The sequence below is a fragment of the Danio aesculapii genome, chromosome 4 (genome assembly GCF_903798145.1).
Source record: "Danio aesculapii chromosome 4, fDanAes4.1, whole genome shotgun sequence".
NCBI classification, from domain to species: Eukaryota; Metazoa; Chordata; class Actinopteri; order Cypriniformes; family Danionidae; genus Danio; species Danio aesculapii.
The window spans coordinates 5,196,697-5,217,665 of NC_079438.1; the positions used below are offsets into that span (position 1 = coordinate 5,196,697).

General features: G+C 40.9%; 9 non-coding genes across 9 annotated transcripts; 5 read left to right on the forward strand and 4 right to left on the reverse strand.

Moving 5' to 3' along the window:
- Window positions 1–6,415: 6,415 nt before the first annotated feature.
- trnae-cuc (transfer RNA glutamic acid (anticodon CUC)) lies at window positions 6,416–6,487 on the forward strand. The gene has a single exon. It is a non-coding gene; the product is annotated as a tRNA-Glu (tRNA).
- A 1,174-nt stretch (window positions 6,488–7,661) lies between these two features.
- trnay-gua (transfer RNA tyrosine (anticodon GUA)) lies at window positions 7,662–7,748 on the reverse strand. The gene is given in 2 exon segments: window positions 7,662–7,697; window positions 7,712–7,748. It is a non-coding gene; the product is annotated as a tRNA-Tyr (tRNA).
- Window positions 7,749–7,826: 78 nt separating this feature from the next.
- On the reverse strand, window positions 7,827–7,898 carry trnae-uuc (transfer RNA glutamic acid (anticodon UUC)). The gene has a single exon. It is a non-coding gene; the product is annotated as a tRNA-Glu (tRNA).
- Window positions 7,899–8,979: 1,081 nt separating this feature from the next.
- trnae-uuc (transfer RNA glutamic acid (anticodon UUC)) lies at window positions 8,980–9,051 on the reverse strand. Its single transcript has one exon. It is a non-coding gene; the product is annotated as a tRNA-Glu (tRNA).
- A 1,081-nt stretch (window positions 9,052–10,132) lies between these two features.
- Window positions 10,133–10,204, reverse strand: trnae-uuc (transfer RNA glutamic acid (anticodon UUC)). Its single transcript has one exon. It is a non-coding gene; the product is annotated as a tRNA-Glu (tRNA).
- Window positions 10,205–16,942: 6,738 nt separating this feature from the next.
- Window positions 16,943–17,016, forward strand: trnan-guu (transfer RNA asparagine (anticodon GUU)). Its single transcript has one exon. It is a non-coding gene; the product is annotated as a tRNA-Asn (tRNA).
- A 1,845-nt stretch (window positions 17,017–18,861) lies between these two features.
- Window positions 18,862–18,934, forward strand: trnak-cuu (transfer RNA lysine (anticodon CUU)). The gene has a single exon. It is a non-coding gene; the product is annotated as a tRNA-Lys (tRNA).
- Window positions 18,935–19,332: 398 nt separating this feature from the next.
- Window positions 19,333–19,405, forward strand: trnak-cuu (transfer RNA lysine (anticodon CUU)). Its single transcript has one exon. It is a non-coding gene; the product is annotated as a tRNA-Lys (tRNA).
- A 576-nt stretch (window positions 19,406–19,981) lies between these two features.
- trnan-guu (transfer RNA asparagine (anticodon GUU)) lies at window positions 19,982–20,055 on the forward strand. The gene has a single exon. It is a non-coding gene; the product is annotated as a tRNA-Asn (tRNA).
- The last annotated feature ends 914 nt before the right edge of the window (window positions 20,056–20,969 follow it).

Sequence of the window (20,969 nt, forward strand, 5' to 3'; positions counted from 1 at the left end):
ACAATTGAGGTGACAAGGGCATTGTTTCTGTGGCTGCTGTGTCCAGGCAAGCTGAGTTGCTCTCGGCTCCTGGTACTGCACCTGTTTTTAAATAGCCAACTCTTGACGACTGCTCTCGCTTACGGCCATACCACCCTGGGAACACTAGAGGACACTAGTGAGCGATACAGGAAGTGATCGGCTGCAGTTTGGAGAGAAAGGCTCTCCTCCATTTTAGTATTTTTGTTTTGTGTTTGTTTTTGTGGACTGAATTAGAGTTTGATTTTGTGTTTTTGTTTTTTAAACCACCTGACAGCAGCATCCCGCTGACTGGAGGGTGGTTTGTTGTTTTTGTTTTTTGCTCTTTCCTGGGCATAAAATGGACGGATTTTTGGCAAACGAAACTGGACTGGATGCAGAGACTCTCATGGCAAATGAAACTGGACTGGACGGAGGAACAAGAATGGTTAACGACAATGGACTGGACAACAAACAACGAGCTGGACAAAGGAAAAAACCAACTTGGTGGAAGAAAATATTTAAAAGAAGCAACAGTAATAGTGAACACAGAAGAAGTCAATGAGGTAAGAGCTGTGGACATCATTAAAGCAGTGACAGACAAGTGTGGTCAAGGGAAAATTCTGGCTTTGAGACCAAGGCAAGGAAAAGAGTTTGAACTAACTATGGAGAAGGAGGAAACATGTGAGGAATTGCTTGATGGACTGTTGATTAAGGGAGTGAACTGTGAAATCAAAAAGCTGCAAAACAGGGATTATGTTGTTTCTTTCATGCACCTGCCCGTCTATCTTGATGATAGAGAAATTTTAGAAAAATTAGAAGGATGGGGAGTTTATCCCATATCAAAAATAAAAAGAAGGGTTTACACTGGCACTGACATTGAGGACGGAACAAGGTTCCTAAAAGTGAGATTCCCTAAGGAGGTGGCATCATTGCCATACAGCACAAAGCTGGAAACAGCAGAAGGGCCGCAGTACTTCAGGGTAATGCACAGCCATCAAGTGAAGACCTGTAGGCTGTGCATGAGCCCTGAACACTTGCTAATGGATTGCCCAGATTTTAAGTGCTACAAATGCGAAGAAAGGGGACACTTTGCAAGGAATTGTAATACTGTCAAATGCCCAGAATGTAAACAATTTTTAAACAAGTGTGAATGTTGGATGGAAGGAGAGGAAGGAGGAGGAGAAGATCAAGTAGACGGACAGGTGCATGAAAGAAACAAGAAAGGAGAAGAATCAACGAACAAAGGTAATGGAGGAGAAAACAAACATTATAAGGGAAGAAGAAGAAGAAGAAAAACAGACATCAGAACAAGAACAGTGGACACAAATGGAAATAACTGACAGTTTTAAAAACTTTTTAAATATGGTGGAAAACGATGAACAAAGTAAGACTGATCAAGCTGAAGGAATGGAAAGTGATGGAGAACAAAGGACAGATTATGTAGAGAAGAACAAAGTGGAAAGAGGACTAATAAGAAGAAGAACAATAAAGGTAAAACCAAATGTGGACAGTGCAAGAAAAAAGATGTTGACAAAGGTGCGAGTAAAAAACGTTAATAGGTATGAAGTATTAAGAGGACTGGAAGAAGATGATGAGAAATAATGTTTTTTAACCATTTTATCTATTTTAATATGCTTTTAATGTGTGTTTCTTTTTATGGAAGGGGCTGTTGGTTGAGTGAAAAAAGTGGGTATGCAGAGGTAGAGGAGGAGACTAAAAATAATGGTTGGTTTTAATATTTTAATATCTTTTATCATGTTTTTTAACATTTTATCGTGGAATGCAAGAGGTTTATTGAATGTGGAGAAATTTGAAAAAATGTTGGTGTTATGTAAAGAAGCTGATGTGATTGTTTTGCAAGAAACAAATTGGAAAAATGAAAGTGTTAAAATGGTTCAAAGTAAATGGGATGGTCAAATATATTTTAACAATGGAGAGGATAAACTGGGTTGTGGAGTAGCGATTTTAATAAAAAGAGGTACATATGAAAAAGAAAAAGTCATATTTGAGGATGGAGTTGGGAAAAGCATGGCGATGAAATTAGAAAAAGGAGAAGATCATTTCATCATTTATAATATTCATGCACCCAATGAAGAAAGTGAAAAAGTGAACTTCTTTAAAAACGTTAGTATAAATGTAAAAAATGGCAGAATGTTATTGTAATTGGAGATTTTAATACTGTTTTTACAGAATTAGATCTGGGGAGTAAGATGGTATATAGAAAAGACAAGGGGAGGGAGGAGCTACTGAAAATGATGACAGAATGCAATTTAATAGATGTGTGGAGAGAGAAAAACAAGACAAAGAGGGAATTTTCAAGAATGCAACTGGTTTTACATGAGCTGAAGTTAAGTAGGATTGATTATATGTTATGTAATGTAGAAATGAAGGTTTTTATCAAAAGTTTATTTTACAAAAAAGTCAGTTTTAGTGATCATTCGTTTTTTTGTGTGAAATTAGATTGTGCAAAAGTTGAAAGGGGATTAGGTGTATGGATTTTGAACGCAACAATTTTAAAACATGAGACATACAAAGAAAAAATTACACAAATAATTGCAAACAGTAAATTGGACAGAATGTATAGAGAAGATAAAAGAATATGGTGGGACAATATGAAGTTAGACATGAAAAAATGTTCGATAAAATATTGTCAAATTGTAAAAAGAGTTAAAAATAATAAAGAAATGAAAATAAGAAAGGAATTAGAAGACGAAATAAAAAGACTGCAAACTTATAAAAATGAAGATATTGGGAAAATAATATATTTACAAGAACAACTAAAAGAGATGGAAAATGAAAAATGCAGAGGGGCTATAATTAGAAGCAAAGCAAAGTACACTGTTGAAGGAGATCGAAGTACAAAATTCTTCTTTAACTTAGAAAAGAATAGACAGAAAGCAGACTTAATGAAAGAGGTGTTAAATAAAAATGGAGAATTAAAACAAGGAACTGAGGAAATTTTAATAGCTGTTAAAAATTTCTATGAAGATATTTTTAAGAGTCAAGGAACTACACAGGATGATCAACTGTTTCTCTTAAATCAAATAAAACTAAAAGTTTCAGATAAAGATAAAGTTTTCTGTGATGCAGGGATAACAGAAGTAGAAATTGATGAAGCAATAAGACAGTTAACTACGGAGAGAAGTCCAGGCATAGATGGGTTAACCAATGAGTTTTATAAGAATTTTAGAGACATGATAGTACCTGTTTTAAAAGAAGCATATGATGATGTTTTTAAAAAAGAAGAATTAAGTGAAAGAATGAAGATAGGGATGATTAAAATGATATACAAAAGAAGAGGAAGTCCTTTAGATCTGAAGAATTATAGGCCCTTAACAATGTTAAATACAGATTTTAAAATTTTAGCAAAGGTTTTAGCAAACAGATTAAGGAAAGTTTTACCTAAAATTATTAGCACCACACAGGCATATGGAGTCAAGGGGAAGGACATATTAGACACAGTTCAAAATATAAGAGATACATTATTGTATATGCAGGAGAAAAATGTGAGTGGATATTTAATTAGTTTGGATTTAGAGAAAGCATTTGATAGAGTGGAACATGACTATTTGTTTGAAGTGATTAAAAAATTTGGATTTGGGGAGAATTTTAGGAAATGGATCAACATTTTTTATTATAATATTTTAACATGTATTAAATGCAATGGTTTTTTAACGGAATGTTTTCAACCAACAAGGTCTATAAGACAAGGATGTCCACTATCTGCACTACTGTACACATTAGTAGCTGAACCATTGGGACTAGCAATAAAAGCAGTCAATGGAATAAAAGGAATACAAATAGAAGAAAGAACTGAACATGAGCCAGTTTACCAGTATGCAGATGACACAACCTTGTTGGTTGAAGACATTCAAAGTGTAACAAAGGCAATGGGAATTTTAAATAGGTATTGTAAGGGGACGGGAGCTAAGGTTAATGTTGAAAAGAGTGTGTGTATGAGGATTGGAAGGGCAGATGTTTTACCTCAGCACATACATTTTAAGGAAGAGTATGAGCATATAAAGATTTTAGGCATTTGGGTTGGTTTGGATTTTAATAAAGCGGATCATTTTAATTGGGAGGGAGTTTTAAAAGGGGTTGAAATTAGATTGAGATATTGGAAATTGAGAAACCTGACATTGAAGGGAAAGGTTTTATTGATTAATTCTCTAATGCTCTCAAAAATGTGGTATGTGCTGAGTGTTACCCCATTGCCTTGTGAATACTATAAAAGAATTAAAAAATGTGTTTTAGATTTCTTATGGGGAAAAGGAAGAGCAAAAATATCATATGACACGTTGATTGGAGGAAAAGAAGATGGGGGACTTGGGCTTTTAGACCCACTTTTAAGGATGAAAACATTAAGGGTGAAATTGGTCAAATGTTTTGTAGATGTTAAGAGTAAAGAAGTGTGGAAAAATGTCATGGATTACTTTTTAAAGAAATGTGGTGGAGTAAATAAGGGATGTAGTGTATTATGTATGAAAACAAAAAAAGAAATGTGGACAGGTATACCAACATTTTATGAAGAGGTTTTAGAAGCTTGGGGAAACTTTTTAGAAAATATGATTATTGTACCTAAAGGAAGAAACCAGCTGTTAGAACAACCTTTGTTTTTAAACCTGAACATCACGAAAGATGAAAATGTAATATATTATAAAAAATGGTGGCAAGCTGGAATTAGGCAAGTAAAGGATCTGCTCTATGAGGTGATAAATGGCTATCTTCCAAATGAAGTGAATGTAGGGAAAGGAACACTTGTAAAACAGTTTGAGGATTTAAAAAGAGCAATACCACATGAATGGGTTGAAAGAATTGAACAAAACGAAAAGGGAGAAAATGGAGACATGACTGATTTGTTTTTTAAAAAGAAAAATGGAGAGAACAAGATTTTTATTGACTGTAAAGTAAAAGATTTTTATTTGTGTTTTAGAGAAATGGCTTTTGTAAAACCAGTTGAGAACATGACTCAAAAGGAATGGGAGAAAATGTTTTTATTTGGTTACAAGGTTAACGGTTGTAATATGACTGTTTTTAATTTATATATAATAATTGCGAAGAATGTAATATGGCAAAGAAGGAATATTGCAAAATTTGAAAAAAGAAAAGTAGATGTATGGATTTTATTTAAAAACAAAATGGAAACGTCATTTAGGTTATTAAGGGAAAAATTTTTATTAAATGACAAAGAAGATGAATTTATAAAAATGTTTGTTGAACAAAATACAATGTTAGAGTTTAATGTGAATGGTGTTACCTGGATGTAGGACAAATACAAATGAATGTATCATACATAATTATTTTTTATTTCTGATGTTTGAAAAGTCACTCAATGTATTGTTTTATTGTATTTGAAAATTATAAAAAAAAAAAAAAAAAGCAATGCCTGATCTCATCTGAACTCGCAAGCAAAGCAGGGTTGGGCCTGGTTAGTACTTGGATGGGAGACCGCCTGGGAATACCAGGTGCTGTAAGCTTTTTGAATTTCTTCATTTGGCAGCTAATACACTTCCTAAAATCCAAAAAAAAACAAAACTGAAATTCCTCACTGATCTCTGGAACCAGGTAAGTCATTGTACCCACTTCCCCTGATTCCATTCAGGGGCAAGTGAGTACACTGACTTGGCTGGTTTAACCTAGCAAGAGCTGTTGGTGCCCCAGAGCAGAAACAGAAAAAAAAACATAAACAGGTAAACTATTGAGGGGTCAAGGGTGTTGTTTCTGTCGGTGCTGTGTAAAGGCAAGCTGAGCTGCGCTCGGCTTCTGGTGCTGCGCCTATTTTTAAATAGCCAACTCTTGACGGCTGCTCTCGCTTACGGCCATACCACCCTGGCAATGCCTGATCTCACCTGAACTCAGAAGCAAAGCAGGGTTGGCCTGGTAGGGACTTTTTCAACAAGTAGGCTTGGTTTACGGTTGGTGTAGCTGTAGTAGACGATTATAAAAATCAGCAGATGGGGCAGCCTTTGAAACCAGGGGAGCACCCCACAGGCTCTGTGCTGGCGGCCCCAGAAACTCGATTTACTCCAGAGTGCAACTGAACAGCTCCAGCGAGGGGGAAAGGCGACCGCAGTCTTGGCACAAGAGGGCCAGTCTTGGCACAAACTTCAGTTCTTTCTGATCGTGCACACTTCACTGCCCCTCTTGATCTAGTACCACTCATACATTTACGCAAGCTCTCATACACAGTCTCATGGTTTCCGTAAGCTAGAATCCTCTGATGCATAGTCATTAGCGTTATCCTTTGTGCCACTGGCACTCTGTTCAGGGCTCTGTGCAGGCGGCCCCAGAAACTCGATTCACTCCAGAATGGAACTGAACAGCTCCAGCGGGGGGGAAAGTCGACCGCAGTGCACTGACTGACAGCACAGCAAAAAGACCAAAGAAAGCCAGGGCCAATTTTTCTGCTGGCCCTTCCCTGATGGTCTAGTGGTCAGGATTCAGCGCTCTCACCGCCGTGGCCCGGGTTCGATTCCCTGTCAGGGAACTTCCTTTTCACCTCTATGGTGAACTTTAAGCCATGAAAGGGCAAAAGACCTTCTTCAAGCTAGAGTCGAACCAGCAACCTAAGGATTGCCAACAACACACCTTCAGTACTCCTCTCTACCAACTGAGCTATCAAAGGCGTATGAGATTCCCACACAAGCCCACCCCCTTAATGTTGCTGCAGTCTGACTGCTAGGCAAAAAGGGCAGTGGCAAAAATGCTCAAGGCTTCCCAGACCAGGAGTCGAACCCAGGCCAACTGGGTAAAAACCAGGAATCAAACTTTGCACAAACTTCAGTTCTTTCTGATCGTGCGCACTTCACTGCCTCTCTTGCACAAGTACCACTCATACATTTACGCACTCTCTCATACACAGTCTCATGGTTTCCGTAAGCTAGAATCCTCTGATGCATAGTCATTAGCGTTATCATTTGTGCCACTGGCACTCTGTTCAGCACCTTGTTAGCACATTGTTTGAAACAAGGACAAGGCTCTGTCAACCTGGAGTTCCGTCACCACATATTCTGCTTTGTTTTTATGGCAAGAGGTTGTGTGGATGGGATGCTCTTACAGGATTCCTGACAGTCCCTCCATAGAAGACCTGAGATCCAGGGTCGGAGACTCTCTCCTCTCCAAAAGGAGGTTAAAAGCCATAGTTTCTTTTATGCATGTTTTATCAGAGCGCTTAGGTATTGCTGCAGCTCAGAGACTTACAAGTGGAAGAGATTACGCTGCAAGTTGGCTGGGTGACTTCTAAGTGGTAGGGACATTTTCAACAAGTAGGCTTGGTTTACGGTTGGTGTAGCTGTAGTAGACGTTAATAAAAATCAGCAGTTGGGGCAGCCTTTGAAACCAGGGGAGCACCCCACGGGCTCTGTGCTGGCGGCCCCAGAAACTCGATTCACTCCAGAGTGCAACTGAACAGCTCCAGCGAGGGGGAAAGGCGACCGCAGTGCACTGACTGACAGCACAGCAAAAAGACCAAAGAAAGCCAGGGGCAAGTTTCTGCTGGCCCTTCCCTGATGGTCTAGTGGACAGGATTTGGCGCTCTCACTGCCGGGTTCGATTCCCAGTCAGGGAACTTCCTTTTCACCTCTATGGTGAACTTTGAGTTCTAGCGACTAAAATATAATCGAACTGCACAGGCATGAAAGCAGCTCTGAGCGCAAAAGATCTCCTTCGAGCCGGAGTCGAAGCAGCGACCTAAGGATTGCCAAAATCCCACCTACCATCCTCCGCTCTACCAACTGAGCTATCGAAGGCTTATGATAGTCGAGCACAAGCCCATCCCCTTAAGGTTGCTGCAGGCCAAAAAGGGCAGAAGCAAAAACACTCAAGCCTTCCCATACCGGGAGTCGAACCCGGGCCGCCTGGGTGAAAACCAGGAATCCTGACCGCTAGACCATATGGGAGCTGCCACTTGTGATGGCCAGTCTTGGCACAAACTTCAGTTCTTTCTGATCGTGCACACTTCACTGCCTCTCTTGCACAAGTACTACTCATACATTTACGCACGCTCTCATACACAGTCTCATGGTTTCCGTAAGCTAGAATCCTCTGATGCATAGTCATTAGCGTTATCCTTTGTGCCACTGGCACTCTGTTCAGCACCTTGTTAGCACATTGTTTGAAACAAGGACAAGGCTCTGTCAACCTGGAGTTCCGTCACCACACATTCTGCTTTGTTTTTATGGCAAGAGGTTGTGTGGATGGGATGCTCTTACAGGATTCCAGACAGTCCCTCCATAGAAGACCTGAGATCCAGGGCCGGAGACTCTCTCCTCTCCAAAAGGAGGTTAAAAGCCATAGTTTCTTTTATGCATGTTTTATCAGAGCGCTTAGGTATTGCTGCAGCTCAGAGACTTTCAAGTGGAAGAGATTACGCTGCAAGTTGGCTGGGTGACTTCTAAGTGGTAGGGACATTTGCAACAAGTAGGCTTGGTTTACGGTTGGTGTAGCTGTAGTAGACGTTAATAAAAATCAGCAGTTGGGGCAGCCTTTGAAACCAGGGGAGCACCCCACGGGCTCTGTGCTGGCGGCCCCAGAAACTCGATTCACTCCAGAGTGCAACTGAACAGCTCCAGCGAGGGGGAAAGGCGACCGCAGTGCACTGACTGACAGCACAGCAAAAAGACCAAAGAAAGCCAGGGGCAAGTTTCTGCTGGCCCTTCCCTGATGGTCTAGTGGAAAGGATTTGGCACTCTCACTGCCGGGTTCGATTCCCAGTCAGGGAACTTCCTTTTCACCTCTATGGTGAACTTTGAGTTCTAGCGACTAAAATATAATCGAACTGCACAGGCATGAAAGCAGCTCTGAGCGCAAAAGATCTCCTTCGAGCCGGAGTCGAAGCAGCGACTTAAGGATTGCCAAAATCCCACCTACCATCCTCCGCTCTACCAACTGAGCTATCGAAGGCTTATGACAGTCAAGCACAAGCCCATCCCCTTAAGGTTGCTGCAGGCCAAAAAGGGCAGAAGCAAAAACACTCAAGCTTTCCCATACCGGGAGTCGAACCCGGGTCGCCTGGGTGAAAACCAGGAATCCTGACCGCTAGACCAAATGGGAGCTGCCACTTGTGAGGGCCAGTCTTGGCACAAACTTCAGTTCTTTCTGATCGTGCACACTTCACTGCCTCTCTTGCACAAGTACCACTCATACATTTACGCACGCTCTCATACACAGTCTCATGGTTTCCGTAAGCTAGAATCCTCTGATGCATAGTCATTAGCGTTATCTTTTGTGCCACTGGCACTTTGTTCAGCACCTTGTTAGCACATTGTTTGAAACAAGGACAAGGCTCTGTCAACCTGGAGTTCCGTCACCACACATTCTGCTTTGTTTTTATGGCAAGAGGTTGTGTGGATGGGATGCTCTTACAGGATTCCTGACAGTCCCTTCATAGAAGACCTGAGATCCAGGGTCGGAGACTCTCTCCTCTCCAAAAGGAGGTTAAAAGCCATAGTTTCTTTTATGCATGTTTTATCAGAGCGCTTAGGTATTGCTGCAGCTCAGAGACTTACAAGTGGAAGAGATTACGCTGCAAGTTGGCTGGGTGACTTCTAAGTGGTAGGGACATTTGCAACAGGTAGGCTTGGTTTACGGTTGGTGTAGCTGTAGTAGACGTTAATAAAAATCAGCAGTTGGGGCAGCCTTTGAAACCAGGGGAGCACCCCACGGGCTCTGTGCTGGCAGCCCCAGAAACTCGATTCACTCCAGAGTGCAACTGAACAGCTCCAGCGAGGGGGAAAGGCGACCGCAGTGCACTGACTGACAGCACAGCAAAAAGACCAAAGAAAGCCAGGGGCAAGTTTCTGCTGGCCCTTCCCTGATGGTCTAGTGGACAGGATTTGGCGCTCTCACTGCCGGGTTCGATTCCCAGTCAGGGAACTTCCTTTTCACCTCTATGGTGAACTTTGAGTTCTAGCGACTAAAATATAATCGAACTGCACAGGCATGAAAGCAGCTCTGAGCGCAAAAGATCTCCTTCGAGCCGGAGTCGAAGCAGCGACCTAAGGATTGCCAAAATCCCACCTACCATCCTCCGCTCTACCGACTGAGCTATCGAAGGCTTATGATAGTCGAGCACAAGCCCATCCCCTTAAGGTTGCTGCAGGCCAAAAAGGGCAGAAGCAAAAACACTCAAGCCTTCCCATACCGGGAGTCAAACCCGGGCCGCCTGGGTGAAAACCAGGAATCCTGACTGCTAGACCATATGGGAGCTGTCACTTGTGAGGGCCAGTCTTGGCACAAACTTCAGTTCTTTCTGATCATGCACACTTCACTGCCTCTCTTGCACAAGTACTACTCATACATTTACGCACGCTCTCATACACAGTCTCATGGTTTCCGTAAGCTAGAATCCTCTGATGCATAGTCATTAGCGTTATCCTTTGTGCCACTAGCACTCTGTTCAGCACCTTGTTAGCACATTGTTTGAAACAAGGACAAGGCTCTGTCAACCTGGAGTTCCGTCACCACACATTCTGCTTTGTTTTTATGGCAAGAGGTTTTGTGGATGGGATGCTCTTACAGGATTCCTGACAGTCCCTCCATAGAAGACCTGAGATCCAGGGTCGGAGACTCTCTCCTCTCCAAAAGGAGGTTAAAAGCCATAGTTTATTTTATGCATGTTTTATCAGAGCGCTTAGGTAATGCTGCAGCTCAGAGACTTACAAGTGGAAGAGATTACGCTGCAAGTTGGCTGGGTGACTTCTAAGTGGTAGGGACATTTGCAATAAGTAGGCTTGGTTTACGGTTGGTGTAGCTGTAGTAGACGTTAATAAAAATCAGCAGTAGGGGCAGCCTTTGAAACCAGGGGAGCACCCCACGGGCTCTGTGCTGGCGGCCCCAGAAACTCGATTCACTCCAGAGTGGAACTGAACAGCTCCAGCGGGGGGGAAAGGCGACCGCAGTGTACTGGCTGACATCAAAACAAAAAGACCAAAGCGAGCCAGCCAGGAGTCGAACCTAGAATCTTCTGATCCATAGTCAGGCACATTATCCATTGCACCACTGGCCCTGTCTGCTTATCTTGTCATCTTGTCAGCTCTGTCAACATGCAGTTCATTCAACGCAAGCTGTGCTTGCTATTATGGCAAGTTGTGGTGTCGATGGGATGCTCTTACAGTGCATGTGACAGTCCCTCCCTAGAAGAACTGTGATGCAGGGTCTGAGACTGTCTCCTCTCCAGGAGGAGGTTACAAGCATTTGATTTATCTTTGTCAGAGCAGCTGCAGCATACTTGCGTGGAGGCCCACAGCTAGGCTTGAGGGCAAGTTTTTGCAAAACCTTCTCTGGTGGTCTAGAGGTTACGGGTTCGGCACTTTCACCGCCGTGGCCTGGGTTCGATTCCTGTTCAGGGAACTTCCTTTTCACCTCTATGGTGAACTTTAAGCTCTAGCTATGAATATATATGTGAACTGCACAGGCATGAAAGGGCAAAAGACCTTCTTCAAGCCAGAGTCGAACCAGCAACCTAAGGATTGCCAACAACACACCTTCAGTACTCTTCTCTGCCAACTGAGCTATCAAAGGCTTATGAGATTCCCACACAAGCCCACTCCCTTAATGTTGCTGCAGTCCGACTGCTAGGCAAAAAGGGCAGTGGCAAAAATGCTTAAGGCTTCCCAGACCAGGAGTCGAACCCAGGCCAACTGGGTGAAAACCAGGAATCAAACTTTGCACAAACTTCAGTTCTTTCTGATCGTGCGCACTTCACTGCCCCTCTTGCACAAGTACCACTCATACATTTAGGCACTCTCTCATACACAGGCTCATGGTTTCCGTAAGCTAGAATCCTCTGATCCGTAGTCATAAGCGTTATGCTTTGTGCCAATGGCACTCTGTTCAGCACCTTGTTAGCACATTGTTTGAAACAAGGACAAGGCTCTGTCAACCTGGAGTTCCGTCACGACACATTCTGCTTTGTTTTATGGCAAGACGTTGTGTGGATAAGATGCTCTTCCAGGATTCCTGACAGTCCCTCCACAGAAGACCTGAGATCCAGGATCGGAGACTCTCTTCTCTTCAAGAGGGGGTTAAAAGCCATACTTTCTTTTATGCATGTTTTATCAGAGCACTTAGGTATTGCTGCAGCTCAGAGACTTACAAGTGGAAGAGATTACGCTGCAAGTTGGCTGGGTGACTTCTAAGTTGTAGGGACTTTTGCAACAAGAAGGCTGGGTTTACGATTGGTGTAGCTGTAAAGGACGTTAATAAAAATCAGCGATTGGGGCTCAGAGAATTAAAAGTGGAAGAGATTACACGGCAAGTTTGCTGGGTGACTTCTAAGTTGTATGGACTTTTGCAACAAGTAGGCTGGGTTTACGGTTGGTGTAGCTGTAGTAGACGTCATTAAAAAACTGCAGTTGGGGCATCCTTTGAAACCAGGAGAGCACCCCACGGGCTCTGTGCTGGCGGCCACTTAAACTTGACTCACTCCAGTGTGGAACTGAACAGCTCCAGTGGGGGGCGAAAGGCGACCGCAGTGCACTGGCTGTCGGCAAAGCAAAAAGACCAAAACAAGCAAGCCAGGAGTCAAATCTAGAGTCTTCTGATTCATAGTCAGACGCATTATCCGCTGCACCACTGGCCCTATCTCCTTATCTTGTCATCATTAGCTTGTTGCTTGTAATAAGGACACAGCTCTGTCAATACGGAGTTCATTCAACGCATGCTGTGCTTTGTTATTATGGCAAGTTGTGGTGTCGATAGGAGCATGTGACAGTCCCTCCATAGAAGAACTGTGATCCAGGGTCTGAGACTTTCTCCTCTCCAGGAGGAGGTTACAAGCATTGGATTTATTTTTGTCAGAGCAGCTGCAGCATACTTGTGTGGAGACCCACAGCAAGGCTTGAGGGCAAGTATCTGCTCTCCCGTCCCTGGTGGTCTAGTGGTTAGGATTTGGTGCTCTCATTGCTGTGGACTGGGTTTGATTCCTGGTTAGTTCTTGAATGAGAGACCCCCTGGGATTACCAGGTGCTTAAAGCTTTTTGAATTCCTTAATTTGGCAGCTGATACACTTCCCAAAATACGAAAAAAAAAAACAAAAAAAAACTCTGAATTCCTCTCTGATCTCTGGAACCAGCTAAGTCATTGTACCCACTTCCCCTGATTCCATTCGGGGGAAGTGAGTACCCTGACTTGGCTGGTTTAACCTAGCAAGAGCTGTCGGTGCCCCGGAGCAGAAACCGAAAAAAAAAAAAAACAGGTAAACTATTGAGGGGTAAAGGGCTTTGTTTCTGTCGGTCTGGTTAGTACTTGGATGGGAGACCGCCTGGGAATACCAGGTGCTGTAAGCTCTTTGAGTTCCTTCATTTGGCATCTAATACACTTCCCCGTGTCACAGGTCTGCTGCTGGTGTCTTTTCTCACATTCATCTTATTTGGGAGGGGTGGGACAAAAAAAACACAGGTAAACAATTGAGGGGACAAGGGCGTTGTTTCTGTTGGTGCTGTGTCAATGCAAGCTGAGCTGCGCTCGGCTCCTGGTGCTGCGCCTCTTTTCAAATAGCCAACTCTTGACGTCTGCTCTCGCTTATGGCCATACCACCCTGGTATTTAAAATTAAGATCTAAAAGTGGCTTAAACATTGAACCTATATTGAAACCTATAGTGAGAGTGATCATGATTTTTTATGGATAACGATGAATTTTAATGAGATTGAAAAAGGACCAGGAGTGTGGATACTCAACACTGAGTTGTTCAAAATAGAAATGTATAAAATGGAAATAGAAAATATAATAATCAATAGTGTGAATGATGAAATGTTTGAAACAGAAACAAGTTTATGGTGGGATAATCTGAAAAAATAGAATAAAAGAATACTCAATAAATATAGCAGAAAAAAGACAAAAGGCAAAAAAATTCAAGGAAAATCAAATTAGAAAAGAATGGGATGAAGAAATGAGTAAAGTAAATGGGATAAATGTTAACAAAATAATAGAATTACAGGAAAAGCTGAAGAGAATCGCAGAAGAAAAGTGTAAGGGAGTAATTATTAGAAGCAGAGCTAAAGACATTGTAGAAGGAGAAAGAAGTACAAAATACTTTTATGAATTAGAAAAAACAAGACAGAGAGCAGCTATAATCAAATGTATAAAAACACAAGATGGGAAAACTGTAGAGGACAAAGAGGGAATTTTAAAGGAAACTAGACGATTTTATAAGGAATTATTTACAGAAAATGGAGTAGTTTTAAATGATGAAAATTTCTTATTAGAAAAAATAACAGTAAAATTAAATAAAGAGGACGAGGAAATGTGCGAGAGTGAGATAACAGATTTAGAAATAGAAACAGCTATTGATCAGTTGAGAAATGGGAAAAGTCCAGGAATAGATGGACTACCAGTTGAGTTTTATAAAGTTTTTAAAAATGTTTTAAGTCCTATTTTAAATAGAATATACAGTGATATTTATGAAAAAGGGGAGTTAACTAATAGTATGAAAAAAGGAATGGTTAAAATGATTTATAAAAGAAATGGAGACAAGGAAGACTTAAAAAATTATCGACCCTTAAGTATGCTGAACACAGACTATAAAATTTTAGCGAAAGTCTTAGCTAACAGATTGAAAGTAGTTGTACCAAACATAATCCAAACAAATCAAGCATATGCGGTTCTAAAAAGAGACATAACGGATGTCATAAACAATATAAGAGACATAATCTGGTATATGAGAGAGGAAAAAGAAACAGGATATATAATTAGTGTAGATTTGGATTCAGCTTTTGATAGAGTGGAACACAAATATATGATGAATGTAATGGAGAGATTTGGTTTTGGAAAAAGATATTTACAATGGATAAAATGTTTATATGCAGATATAACAAGCTGTATAAAAGTAAATGGTTTTTTAACTAAAGATTTTAAAGTAACAAGATCGATAAGACAAGGGTTTCCAATGTCAGCACTACTATACACACTTGTATCTGAAACATTGGGGTTAGCAATTGATAATGAAAAGCAAATACGAGGATTATGTATAAAAGGAACAGAGTTAGAACAAAAAATATTTCAATATGCTGATGATACCACTTTAATAGTAAAAGATATTAAAAGTATTGAGAAAGCAGAGGAAATTTTAAACAGATATTGTAAAGGAACAGGAGCAAAAATTAATAAGGAAAAAACGAAATACATGAGAATAGGAAAAACAAAGGTTTTACCAGAAAAAATCCAATTTAAAGAGGAGAAAACCAATATGAAGATTTTAGGTATAAGGGTTGGTGAAAATGAAAATGAAACAAGGGATTTAGTGTGGGAGGAAGTTTTAAAAGGAATGGAAAAAAGATTACATTTCTGGAAATGAAGAGGTTTGTTTTTAAAGGGGAAAGTTTTAGTTTTAAATTCCTTATTTTTATCTAAAATGTGGTATGTTTTAGGTACAGTGAGTTTGCCAATGAGTGTTTATAAGAAGATAAAAGCTATTGTTTTAGATTTTATATGGGACGGGAAACCTTCCAAGATAGCTTATGATACCATAATTGGTAAAGTAGAAGAAGGGGGGTTAGGTTTAATCGATCCACTCATCAGAATGAAAAGCATAAGAATAAAAACTGTAAATAAATACTGGAAATAAGAAAAACACGTATGGAAAGATGCGATGACATATTTTTTAAATAAATGTGGGGAAATGCAAGAATATATATTATGGATGAAGCCCAAAGAGAATATGATGAATGGGATTCCAGAATTCTATAAAGAAGTTATCAAGGCATGGGGAGATTTTAGAAAGCATATTGATTGTACATTTAGTAAAGAAGAGATTTTAAAGCAACCGCTGTTTTTAAATGATTACATTAAAAAAGGGAATAACACTATTTTTTATAAGAAATGGTATTATGCAGGAATAAAGCAAATTAAAGATATCTTAAATGAAGTGATACCTGGTTATGTACAGGTGCAAGTAATAAAAGATGCAATATTAGAAAACTATGAAAACGAAACTAAGGAGTTATTGAAAATCAATTGAACAACTTGAAAAACAATATACCAAAAGAATGGAAAGAAATGATAGAAAATAATTTGGATATGCACAGCGATGAAGGAAGGGTGTTTAACTTTAAAGAAAATCAATATGCTTTCAAAGATGGTATACTGAAGATGTTTTATTCATGCTTATGTAAAGACGTGTTTGTTACACCCAAAGCAGAAGAGTACTGGAAAAGATTATATCCCAATATAGAAACAAAGGAAATATGGGAAAATTTGAGAGCTTGGTGGAAAAGTCCAGTTTTAGAGAATTTTGATTACATTTTAAGGCAAAACTGTTTATTAAGCGAAATGAGATTGTGTAAAATAGGTTTGGCAAATGATGCAAGATGTAAAGTTTGTAATAAAGAAGATGAAGGTACACTACATTTGTTTTTCAAATGCAAAGAGTTAGAATGTTTTATTGGAAAAATTAAAGAAATGATAAATGAAATGGGGATTGAAAAACAGGTTGTTAATGAGGAATGGGAAACATTATTTTTATTTGGTTGTAAAACAGAAGGTAAAAATACAAGGTTCATTAATTTCATTTTAACAGTTGCAAGAATTGTGATATGGAATAGAAGGAATATTGTTAAACAAAAGAATGGCAAAATATCTGTGTGTAAATTGTTTGAAAGAAAAATGTCTGTACTGCTTAATGCTCTTTTCTATTATTGTAACACGAATGACAAGATTGATGTATTTGAAAAAGACTTTTTATGTGGGAATATATATGTTCAAATGGCTTTATATAATCTACATGTATTATTACCTGAATGTAATTGTTTTTAATTTTTGATATAAAATAAAAAAAAAAATTAAAAAAAAAGCATGAGACTCTTAATCTCAGGGTCGTGGGTTCGAGCCCCATGTTGGGCGTTTCTCTCTCTCTTTTCGGCAGCTTTCAATTGGACAATTGGATTCTTCGAGCATACCTATTGAGACAAAGTTCAGCATTTCTACTACAGTTGGGCTGCTTTTGAAGTCTCTGTGGCGCAATTGGTTAGCGCATTCGGCTGTTAACCGAAAGGTTGGTGGTTCGAGCCCACCCAGGGACGAATTAAGCTTTTCTCTGCCTTTCAACTGCTAACACGTGCACTGGGCATAGATCCTGGGCCACGTGCTGTCTGGCGTTACAAGATGACATCAGGATTTAGCAGAAGTTTGTTGTCCAGTGCCTGTATTGGCCATTTTTTTTAATTCCACTTGACTTAAAAAAACCATTAAACTTTACACAGGTAGGGAAGGTAATGATCAAAACAGTGACTTTCTCTTGAATGAGCATCTCACAAGCCCTGTCTGGCGTTACAAGATGACATCAGGATTTAGCAGAAGTTTGTTGTCCAGTGCCTCTATTGGCCAAGTTACTTATTCCAGTTGACTTAAAATCAGCATCAAACTTTACACAGGTAGGGAAGGTATTGATAAAAACAGTGACTAGAATGAGTGTCTCACAAGCCCGGCTAGTCCAGACGGGAGAGCATGAGACACTTAATCTCAGTGACGTTGGTTTGAGCCCCACGTTGGTTGTTTCTGTTACCTTTCTCTCTCTTTTCGGCAGCTTTCATTTGCATTCATCCTGCAGACCAAGTGAGACAAAGTTCAGCTTTTCTACAACAGTTAGTTTGGTGTCTGAGTCTCAGTGGCGCAATCGGTTAGCATGATCGTCTGTTAACCGAAAGGTTGGTGGTTTGAGCCCACCCAGGGAAGAGCGAATGCTTTTGCTGCCTTGCAACTGCTAACACGTGCACCAGGCAATGATCCTGGGCCACGTGCTGTCTGGCGTTACAAGATGACATCAGGATTTAGCAGAAGTTTGTTGTCCAGTGCCTGGATCGGCCAAGTTACTTATTCCAGTTGACTTAAAATCAGCTTCAAACTTTACACAGGTAGGGAAGATATTGATCAAAACAGTGACTAGAATGAATGTAGCAGAAGCCCGGCTAGCTCAGTTGGTAGAGTATGGGACTCTTAATCTCAGGGTCGTGGGTTCGAGCCCCATGTTGGCCGTTTCTGTTACCTTTCTCTCTTTTTTTGGCAGCTTTCATTTGGGTTGATCCTGCAGACCAAGTGAGACAAAGTTCAGGTTTTCTACAACAGTTGGTTTGGTGTCTGAGTCTCAGTGGCACAATTGGTTAGCGTGTTCGACTGTTAACCGAAAGGTTGGTGGTTCGAACCCACCCAGGAAAGAACGAATGCTTTTGCTGCCATGCAACTGCTAACACGTGCACCAGGCAATGATCCTGGGCCACGTGCTGTCTGGCGTTACAAGATGACATCAGGATTTAGCAGAAGTTTGTTGTCCAGTGCCTAGATTGACCAAGTTACTTATTCCAGTTGACTTAAAATCAGCTTCAAACGTTACACAGGTAGGGAAGGTATTGATCAAAACAGTGACTAGAATGAGTTTTTCACTAGCCCAGCTAGCTCAGTCGGGAGAGCATGAGACACTTAATCTCAGTGACGTTAGTTCAAGCCTCACGTTGGGTGTTTCTGTTACCTTTCTCTCTCTCTTTTCGGCAGCTTTCATTTGGGGGCTCATCCAGCAGACCAAGTGAGACAAAGTTCAGCGTTTCTACCACAGTTGGTATATTTAGTCTGAGTCTCTGTGGCACAATCGGTTAGCGCGTTCGGCTGTTAACCAAAAGGTTGTTGCTTTGAGCCCATCCAAGGACGAGCGAAGGCTTTTGCTGCCTTGCAACTGCTAACACGTGCATCGGGCAATGATCCTGGGCCACGTGCTGTCTGGCGTTACAAGATGACATCAGGATTTAGCAGAAGTTTGTTGTCCAGTGCCTAGATTGACCAAGTTACTTATTCCAGTTGACTTAAAATCAGCATCAAACTTTACACAGGTAGGGAAGGTATTGATCAAAACAGTGACTAGAATAAATGTATCGGAAGCCCGGCTAGCTCAGTCGGTAGAGCATGAGACTCTTAATCTCAGGGTCGTGGGTTCGAGCCCCACATTGGGCGTTCCTCTCTCTCTTTTCGGCAGCTTTCAATTGGATTCTTCGAGCATACCTATTGAGACAAAGTTCAGCATTTCTACTACAGCTGGATTGCTCTCAAAGTCTCTGTGGCACAATTGGTTAGCGCGTTCGGCTGTTAACTGAAAGGTTGGTTGTTCGAGCCCACCCAGGGATGAATTAAGTTTTTCTCTGCCTTGCAACTGCTAACACGTGCACTGGGCATAGATCCTGGGCCACATGCTGTCTGCCGTTACAAGATGACATCAGGATTTAGCAGAAGTTTGTTGTCCAGTGCCTGTATTGGCCAATTTTTTTATTCCAGTTGACTTAAAAAAACCATTAAACTTTACACAGGTAGGGAAGGTACTAATCAAAACAGTGACTAGAACGAATCTATCTGAAGCCCGGCTAGCTCAGTCGGTAGAGCATGAGACTCTTAATCTCAGGGTCGTGGGTTTGAGCCCCACGTTGGGCGTTTCTCTCTCTCTTTTCGGCAGCTTTCATTTGGATTCTTCGAGCATACCTATTGAGACAAAGTTCAGCTTTTCTACTACAGTTGTTTTGGTCTCTGTGGCGCAATCGGTTAGCGTGTTTTGCTGTTAACCGAAAGGTTGATGGTTCGAGTCCACCCAGGGATGAATTAAGCTTTTTCTCTGCCTTGCAACTGCTAACACGTGCACCGGGCAATGATCCTGGGCCATGTGCTGTCTGGCATTACAAGTTGACATCAGGATTTAGCAGAAGTTTGTTGTCCAGTGCCTGGATTGGCCAAATTACTTATTTCAGTTGACTTTAAAAAAACATCAAACTTTACACAGGTAGGGAAGGTATTGATCAAAACAGTGACTAGAATAAATACATCAGAAGCCCGGCTAGCTCAGTCGGTGTAGCATGAGATGCTTAATCTCAGGGGGAGGTGGGTTCGAGCTCCATGTTGGGCGTTACTGTTACCTTTCTCTCTCTCTCTCTTCGGCAGCTTTCATTTGGATTCTTCGAGCATACCTATTGGGACAAAGTTCAGCATTTCTACTACAGTTGGATTGGTGTCTGAGTCTCTGTGGCGCAATTGGTTAGTGCGTTCGGCTGTTAACCGAAAGGTTGGTGGTTCGAGCCCACCCAGGGACGAATTAAGCTTTTCTTTGCCTTGCAACTGCTAACACTTGCACCAGGCAATGATCCTGGGCCACGTGCTGTCTAGCATTACAAGTTGACGTCAGGATTTAGCAGAAGTTTGTTGTCCAGTGCCTGGATTGGCCAAGTTACTTATTTCAGTTGACTTAAAAACACCATCAAACTTTACACAGGTAGGGAAGGTATTGATCAAAACAGTGACTTTCTCTTAAATGAGCATCTCACAAGCCCGGCCAGCTCAGTCGGTAGAGCATGAGACTCTTAATCTAAGGGTCGTGGGTTCGAGCCCCACGTTGGCCGTTTCTGTTACCTTTCTCTCTCTCTTTTCGGCAGCTTTCATTTGGATGCATCGAGCATACCTATTAACACAAAGTTCAGCATTTCTACTTAAGTTGTATTAATTTTTTTTAGTTGTAGTTAAACCCCAGACAGTGTTATCTGTTTGGGGTTAAAACCTTTTGAAAGGAAGGACACTTCGGTAAAGGAACAGGAACTGAATATAGACTATGGCAGCACGGACAAAGCTACTCCTGAAGATAACAATTCAAGAGATTCAAACAAGTACATCGACAATAATGACACATGGGCAACTGTTGTGGCAAGAAGGCGGAAAAATAGATCAGACACAAGTAGAGGAGGAAGTGGAGAAATACAACAAACAAAAGGTAAAGCAATTGCTGAACGTTTGGAAAACACCCAACAAACAAGTTAAAGAAATGACATGATAAACAAACTGAAAAGTCAAGCTAGATTTCAGAGACAATATAAAAAAGAAACAACTTTGACAATGACTGTGAAAGATCCTGAAAATATCACAGTAGTTATGATTATAAAGGCTGTGGAAGGAAAGACTGGAATTGGAAAATTGTTAGGATTGAGGAAAAAATCTAATTTTGACTATGAACTTA